We start from the raw sequence: 8,819 nt of genomic DNA on the forward strand, positions 1-8,819 counted from the left end.
CCCTCAACACTGCCAAACTATTTACTAAATCTGCACTACTATTAATCTTCTCATCGTTCCCATCACTCATCTCCTTCCACTTATGACTGTAACTTTGTTGCTTGTATCCTTACCATTTTCTGATATTATTATTATTATTATTATTATTATTATTATTATTATTATTATTATTATTATTATTATTATTATTATTCAAACTTTTATACCGCCCTATCTCCCAAAGGACTCAGGGCGGTTTACAGCCTTATAAAACATAAAATATAATATAAATACATGTTAAAACAACATTTAAAAAACTTATTCCATTAGGCCAAATTTAAAACTATAGTTAAAATACAAAACCCCATTAAAATTAAATTTATAAAAAATCAAACCCTAGGCCAGCCCTGCACGGATAAATAGATGTGTCTTAAGCTCGCGGCGGAAGGTTCGGAGGTCGGGAAGTTGACGTAATCCTGGGGGAAGCTCGTTCCAGAGGGTGGGAGCCCCCACAGAGAAGGCCCTTCCCCTGGGTGTCGCCAGTCGGCACTGCCTGGCGAACGGCACCCTGAGGAGTCCCTCCCTGTGAGAGCGTACGGGTCGGTGGGAGGTAGTCGGTGGCAGCAGGCGGTCCCGTAAGTAACCCGGCCCTATGCCATGGAGCGCTTTGAAGATGGTCACCAAAACCTTGAAGCGCACCTGAGAGGCCACAGGTAGCCAGTGCAGTCTGCACAGGAGAGGTGTCACGTGGGAGCCACGAGGGGCTCCCTCTATTACCCGCGCAGCTGCGTTCTGAACCAACTGAAGCCTCCGGATGCTCTTCAAGGGGAGCCCCATGTAGAGAGCATTGCAATAATCCAAGCGAGATGTAACGAGCGCGTGAGTGACCGTGCATAGGGCACCCCGGTCTAGAAAGGGGCGCAACTGGCGAACCAGGCAAACCTGGTAAAAAGCTCTCCTGGAGACGGCCGTCAAATGATCTTCGAAAGACAGCCGTCCATCCAGGAGGACGCCCAAGTTGCGGACCCTTTCCATCGGGGCCAATAACTCGCCCCCAACAGTCAGCTGCGGCTGCAGCTGACTGTACCGAGGTGCCGGCATCCACAGCCACTCCGTCTTGGAGGGATTGAGTTTGAGCCTGTTTCTCCCCATCCAGACCCGTACGGCTTCCAGGCACCGGGACAGCACGTCGATAGCTTCATTGGGGTGGCCTGGGGTGGAGAAGTACAACTGAGTATCATCAGCGTACAGATGATATCTCACCCCGAAGCCACTGATGATCTCACCCAGCGGCTTCATATAGATGTTGAACAGAAGGGGCGAGAGAATCGACCCCTGCGGCACCCCACAAGTGAGGTACCTCGGGGACGACCTCTGCCCCCCTGTTAACACCGTCTGCGACTGGTCGGAGAGATAGGAGGAGAACCACTGATAAACGGTGCCTCCCACTCCCAACCCCTCCAATCGGCGCAGCAGGATACCATGGTCGATGGTATCAAAAGCCGCTGAGAGGTGTAATAGGACCAGGGCAGAGGAAAAACCCCTATCCCTGGCCCTCCAGAGATCATCAACCAACACGACCAAAGCCGTCTCCGTGCTATAACCGGGCCGGAAGCCGGACTGGAACGGGTCTAGATAGACAGATTCATCCAGGTACTGGGGTAATTGACATGCCACCACACTCTCTACAACCTTCGCCGTAAAGCGAAGGTTGGAGACTGGACGATAATTACCTAAAACAGCCGGATCCAGGGAGGGCTTCTTGAGGAGGGGTCTCACCACCGCCTCTTTCAAGGCGGCAGGGACGACCCCCTCCAACAAAGAAGCATTTATAATCTCCCGGAGCCAGCCTCGTGTCACCTCCTGTGTGGCCAGCACCAACCAGGAGGGCACGGGTCCAGTAAACATGTGGTGGCGTTCAACCTCCCCAGCAACCTGTCCATGTCCTCGGGAGCCACAGGATCAAATCCATCCCAAACAGTCTCGACAAGACGGGTCTCTAACATCTCACCTGGATCCACGCAATTTTGATCCAGACCATCCCGAAGCTGAGCGATTTTATCATATAGATAACCGTTAAACTCCTCGGCTCGCCCTTGTAACGGGTCATCCCGCACCCCCTGTTGAAGGAGGGAACAGGTCACCCGAAACAGGGCGGCCGGGCGGTTATCTGCCGACGCAATGAGGGAGGAGACGAAGGAACGTCTCGCTTCCCTCAGTGCCACCAGGTAGGTCCTACTAAAAGACCTAACTAGTGTCCGATCAGCCTCCGAACGGCTGGCTCTCCAAACACTCTCTAGGCGTCTTCTCCGGCGTTTCATCTCCCTCAGCTCCTCAGAGAACCAAGGAGCTGGTTGAGACCTAACCCGGGTCAGAGGCCGCAAAGGCACGACACGGTCTAAAGCCCCGGCCGCGGCTCATTCCCAAGCCGTGACTAGTTCTTCAGCCGTGCCATGGGCAAGATCCTCAGGGAATGGCCCAAGCTCCGTCAGGAACCTCTCCGGGTCCATCAGGCGCCTGGGACGGAACCACCGTATTGGTCCCGTCTCCCTGCGGTGTTGGATGGCGGTCTGAAAATCTAGACGAAGGAGAGAGTGATCTGACCATGACAACGGCTCATTGACTACATCTCCTAAAACCAGATCACTCATCCACTGACCAGAGATAAAAATCAAATCCAGTGTGCCTCCCCCGATGTGGGTGGGGCCATCCACTACTTGAGTCAGGTCCATGGCCGTCATGGAGGCCATGAACTCCCGAACCGAAGCTGATGATGTGCCAGAAGAAGGCAGGTTAAAGTCCCCCATGACCATAAGTCTAGGGGTCTCAACCGCCACCTCGTCAACCACCTCCAACAACTTGGGCAGGGCTGTCGTCACGCAGCAAGGAGCCAGGTACCTGACTAACAAGCCCAACTGACCCCTATGGCCCCACTTCACAAGGAGGGATTCACAACCGGCAATCTGAGGAACAGTGGTCTCCCTCGGCTCCAGACTTTCTTTTATAACAACCGCCACCCCTCCACCCCTACCTTGATCCCTCGGTTGATGGAATGCTCGGAAACCTGGTGGGCACATTTCCCCAAGGGGCACCCCCCCTTCTGTGCCCAACCAGGTCTCCGTGATGCCCATAAGGTCCGCGGAGCCCCCCTGTATAAGATCACAGATGAGGGGGGCTTTGTTCACCACGGACCGAGCATTGCACAACATCAACCGAAGGCCCAAGCTCTGAGGATCCTGACCATCCGGGGAACGGGAGAAGTCCAAGGGGTCGGAGCGCGTGATCGCTTTCAAACATCGAGCACGCGCTCCCGGAAATCGATATGACCCCTCGCTTCCGCCATACCTGCCTCTCCCACTTACCGTATCAATAGAGCCACCCTCACGAATAGGAACATACTCCTCCCCCATAACCTCCGAACCTAATAAAGAAGAACCGCCGCGAGCATGTGTAGGAAGTGGCCCCCCACCCGACGGGTTACCCCCATTACCCGCCCTTACCCTCCCATCCCTTAAAAATTCCCTCTCTAAAAAACCCCACAAGCTCTTCTTTTTCGCATGCCACCTCTGTGGGTCCCAAGACCCGTCATGGAGGCCGGCCCTCGATAGTGAGGAGGGCCATTCCTGCGAGGCGGGGGCACCTCGCAGGTACAAGAGTTCACAAGAAGTATAATGCGTAGCAGCTGAGGATAGAAATCGGCAATATAGAGGCTCCATCTCTGAATGGCAAGATGATAACAGATGGTACTAGTCCAGAATGAGGACGGACAAAGAATAGAAACACCAATTGACACCGAATGACAGTCTAGATGGTAATCTGTCCAGTGCATAGTCCAAACATCCTGGAACAGGGGGTGAGGGGAGATGGCACTCCGGTCGCTGGCAACGTCTTCCTGCGCAGAGCTTATTGTATTGTTTCCTAATTGCTTATTGTAGCCTATGACTACATTAAGTGTTGTACCTTGATGAAGGTATCTTTTCTTTTATGTACACTGAGAGCATCTGCACCAAGACAAATTCCTTGTGTGTCCAATCACACTTGGCCAATAAAAATTCTATTCTATTCTATTCTATTCTATTCTATTCTATTCTATTCTATTCTATTCTATTCTATTCAACTCTATTTTCGATGTCATTTTCCCCCCCAGGACGACAGACTGCAACGTTGCCAAAAATGCCCATCCGTGCCTAAGTACCAATTTTAACCTCGGTCAGATCCCCGATAGAAAAGCCTCGCGTCGGTTGTTAAAGTTGCACAAGTACAGAGAGATTAAACGGGGCATCCCGGTTAACTTGTTTCCTGCTCTTGTTTCTAAAGAAATCGGATCGCCCGGATCTCGTCCCCACTTTCCCGCTTGAAAGCCAAGGGACCCGACCTCGGAGCCTGAGCCACCCTCTCTAGTCAAAACGCTTCCTCCTCTGGTGTTATCAGTTCGCATTTCCTTTCCCCTGACAGCCCTCTTGACTTTTTCAAAACGAGGCGTCCGACTCTGCTTTTTTTCCGCGATTTGCATACACGCATCGACTTCCTGGTGCGGAGCCTGTTTGGCAACTTACCTGGCAGAGCAAAGGCGGAGGAAAGAAGCCAGGAAAAGCTCAGGGAAGGACGATCGGGGTGGGGAGAAGAGGAGGACGGAGGGGGCCAAGTGGTCTGCCCTGCCCTGCTGATCCCCTTTCTAAGGGGTGTAAGGTGAGTTTGTTAACAGCTCCCCTCCTTTCACCTATTTGGCTGTCGCTGTTGTTGGCCCACTTTTTCCCTTGCTGCTCTGGTTTTATCTCGGCTGGGTCCCGTTTCCCTTCCTGACTCCTGATTTCCTGCCGCAAGCAGGCTTGTTGGGAGTGAGAGAGATCTTGGGCTCCCTCCGCCATGAATGATCTTCAGGCCATACGAGCACTTTGAAAACGCAGACAGCGTGATTCTGTTGCCAATAAATCTGTGTTGTCAACCGGAAAAATGGCTGGGAGGCCCAACTACCACGGGTTTTGCTTCTTGTAGATTCCCTGGACTTGGCTGAGAGTTGTATAAGCTTGATTGATTATGTGCCATTAAGCCGGGGTCAAACTCTTAGTGGCCCCTGAATAGATTTTCTCTAGGAGGCTTTGTCCCCAACCTCCTCCTCTTGTATTCTGTGTAAAGCTGTGTAAAGCTGTACGAAGTAAGAACCCTCCTAAGGATAGGCGTAGAGTAGATTAGGTTTACTTCTCTGATTTGCTGCCAAAATGTTACTCAACACATCTCCTTGAGAGGTTGGTGACATTTCGACAATGTAAATATATCATGGTTGGGATTTATTTATTTGTTGGATTTATTAAGATCACCCAACTCCAAGAAAATTCTGGATGCCTACACATACCACCTGAACAGAAAACAATGAACTGCCTGTTTTAGTGAGGTGTGCAAGGTTTTGTATTCGCAAGTTCTTATACCACTTAAAATGGAAAAGGAAGTTAAGCCTCGGTGTGTTAGCTAGGAAGTAAGTCCCCAGTGGTCTCTCCCTATTAGATGGGTCCCTATATTGATGGGTATCAGGAGCTTCTTGGTGGTGGTACCTCAGTATGGATTTTCCAGCACTGTTTCTCAGTAGCCATGCTGTGATTGGCACCACTTTAAGGCAGTTCTGTATCCCACTCTTTCTCTCTTAACTACCTTTTCATCTACTTATGTGAAAAATCCCAAATTGATGGCACGATAGTTGAAATTGGAATTAGGGAAAAGGGAGTGTCAGTTAAGCTGTGGGTCTTTCTTCATTTCCTAATTTAGGAAGAATGCTTTTGCTGAAAAAAAAGTGAACCAAATTGCATTTCTCTCTCAACGAGTATGCTGTTACATGCTCAGGCTGGTCTATCCCTCCCCTCCCCCCTTCCTATTTCCTAGCTGTTTCTTTCGGCTAACGGCATGGCCTTTGAAGCTGGAATCTACCTAGCTTGCCATGTGTTACTCCACATTTTTCTTCTCTACTGTCAGAAAAGATTTAATCAAAAACAGAGGGAGTTTAGTCAGCCTTGTCCTTTGGAGATTTCATAGGCTGACGCATGCCTTTAAAAGGGAAAGTACAGAGATTTCAATGAGGTTCAAATTGTCTTAAGAAATGCACAAATAGTTGGAACAAAAAGGATTCTGGGTTCCCCCCCCTTCTTCTTCTTCTTCTTCCTTCCAAAATGCTGGTCATGATTGGATATGAATTAAAATTTAATATGGACTCGTTCAGGGCAAATTACCCAAACAAATTATCTTATTTGACTCCTCTCCCCTTTCCCACTTGAGAGCCTGATTGGATTCATTATCCAGCAATCATTTAAATGTGTACACTGCTGCTGTGTGCTGGTATCTGAGCCAAACGGAAACACTTCCCGCCCCCCCTCATCCCTGGAGTTTCATCTGCCTTCAGCCACACTGACAGGGCAGATGCAGGGTGGACAGATTCCACAGCTGGGTCTTTTTGCTTGTCAGGAGGCGAGATTTCTGCCTCTCGGCTTGTGGAAGGCCTTCAGGATTGTCTACCAAAATATTCTTGAGTTGGGTAATTCTAGACAAGGAGAGGAAAAATGAAATTAAAAGCATTCTTAAATACTACAGAATAACATTGCTTCCTTGCTCAGATGTGGCAGTTTTACGGTCCGTGTAGATGTAAGCCCAACTTTTTGGATTATATTTCAACACTTAGATATTTGTGGACTTGATAGATGTATGTCTATTGTATTCTTCATTTCTGTTTAATTTTGTAGGAGTTGAATTATAAGATGACTGAAGGAGTAGAAATGAGAAAGTAGAGGTACAGTACAGAGAAAATTGCATTTTTTTCCTTTATATTTTTAAAATGTTGCAGCTGTTTGAGTCAGGGTGAGATTTAACCTGATACCTCAGATAATAGTTTTCTGATTCATCTTATTTCTTCTGAAGTTTTATTGAGGGGTGACCCCTTATCCTGTAGAAATAAATACATCTTAAGTCTTTTTCTGGAATTGTGGAAGTGACTGATATTAAAATGTATAGAACTCTTGCTGTCTTAAAATCATTCTCAGCTGTTTTTCTTCTGCAAAAAGAAAAAAATAATAATTTGGATTTGTTTCAGTTCATTATTGAATTTTTCCCTTTATGCAACTGAAGCAAGGTTTGAAGAAATACTTGAAGTCGGCTCTACTGGAACTCACTGTTATTCTTCCAAACTTGGCAAGAAAATTAACTATGAAGAACATGTGCTTCCTCAAATGAAATGCATTGATTTTTGGACCAGAGAGCTGCACAGGTCAGAATGGAGAAACTAACAATCCATTTATTAGGATCCTAAGCCTGAAGATTTCCCTTCCCTCACTAATGGCAGCTTCTGTGTGGTAGAAGTGAATGAGGAAAATGAACTAGTTGGTCTAGTATAGTCTTTCTCAACCTTGGCAACTTTAGATGTGTGGACTTCAATTCCCAGAATTCTCCAGCCAGGATAGAGTCCTGTGTAAATCAGAGATCATACAGTTGTTTTGTTTTTTTTCATATTTAGAAGACTGAAAGTAGGAGCTTCCATTGCATTTCAAACTGTATACCTCATTGATTTTTATGATACTATAGAGCAGGGGTGTCAAACTTGATTTAATTGAAGGCTGCATCAGGGTTGTATCTGATCTTGGGGGGGCGCGTGGGGGGCATGGGTAGGGTGGATGTGACCAGCTCAATGTCACTCGGGTCGGGGGCACTTGTGGTGGCCTGAGTGCTCTGCAGCGAAAACAGAGCTCAGGAGGGCTGTGTGCGATTCTCCCAAGCTCCTTTTTAATGGCAGAGGCCCCATGGGCCAGTCCTTCAATGATTCCGGGGTAGCCCTGCGGGCAAGATCTAAGCATACCACGGGTCAGATCTGACCTGCGGGCCTTGAGTTTGACACCCCTGCTATAGAGGTTTACTGATTCTGATAAAAAAAAAATGCATGTGCAATTTTGAAGTTGGGAACTTGGTGATGAATATTTTAGCCATACATCACAACAAACGTAGATACAATTGAATTGAATACTGTATTTGACAAAGTATGATTAGACACACAAGAAATCTGTCTCCGGTGCAGAAGCTCTCAATGTGCATGATAGTAACAGAATAATGATAATCATAATAATAATACCAATAAGAAGGGGGAGTAAAGAAGACAATAAGAATAAATAATACAGCCATACTATAGTAAATACGCTGAGATATTAGACAGCACTGTGGGAATTAGGTGTTCTCAGAGTGATGGTACGAAGGAAAAAACTGTTTCTGTGTCTAGTTGCTTTCGGTTCAGGCCACTGAAAAAACAATTCAAATAATATACCGTACTTTTCAGACTATAAGATGCACCTGACTGTAAGACGCACCTAAATTTAGAAGAGGAAAACAACAAAAAAATGTTTTTGGCCTCCCTTTTTTCTGCGCTTTTTTGGCCCGTTTCCAGTCTTTTTATGGCCTGTTCCGGGGCTTGTTTTTGGCCCGTTTTTGAGGCTTGGTGGGGGGGGCTGTTTTTGAGACTTTTTTTGCCCCATTTTGAGGCTTTTTCAAACGGGCCAAAACCCCAAAATGGACCAAAAAGCCTCAAAACAGGTCCAAAAAGCCTCAAAAATAGGCCAAAAGCCCTGAAAATGGGCCAAAATGCCCCAAATCAGGCCAAAATACCTTGAAAACAGGCCAGAAAACCCCAAAATGGGCCAAAAGGGCCTGAAAAGGCTGAAAAAAAGTGAACCAAATTGCATTTCTCTCTCAACGAGTATGCTGTTACATGCTCAGGCTGGTCTATCCCTCCCTCCCCTTCCTATTTCCTAGCTGTTTTCTTTCGGCTAACGGCATGGCCTTTGAAGCTGGAATCTACCTAGCTTGCCATGTGTTAC

This window comes from Ahaetulla prasina, chromosome 1, assembly GCF_028640845.1.
Source record: "Ahaetulla prasina isolate Xishuangbanna chromosome 1, ASM2864084v1, whole genome shotgun sequence".
Taxonomy (NCBI): Eukaryota; Metazoa; Chordata; class Lepidosauria; order Squamata; family Colubridae; genus Ahaetulla; species Ahaetulla prasina.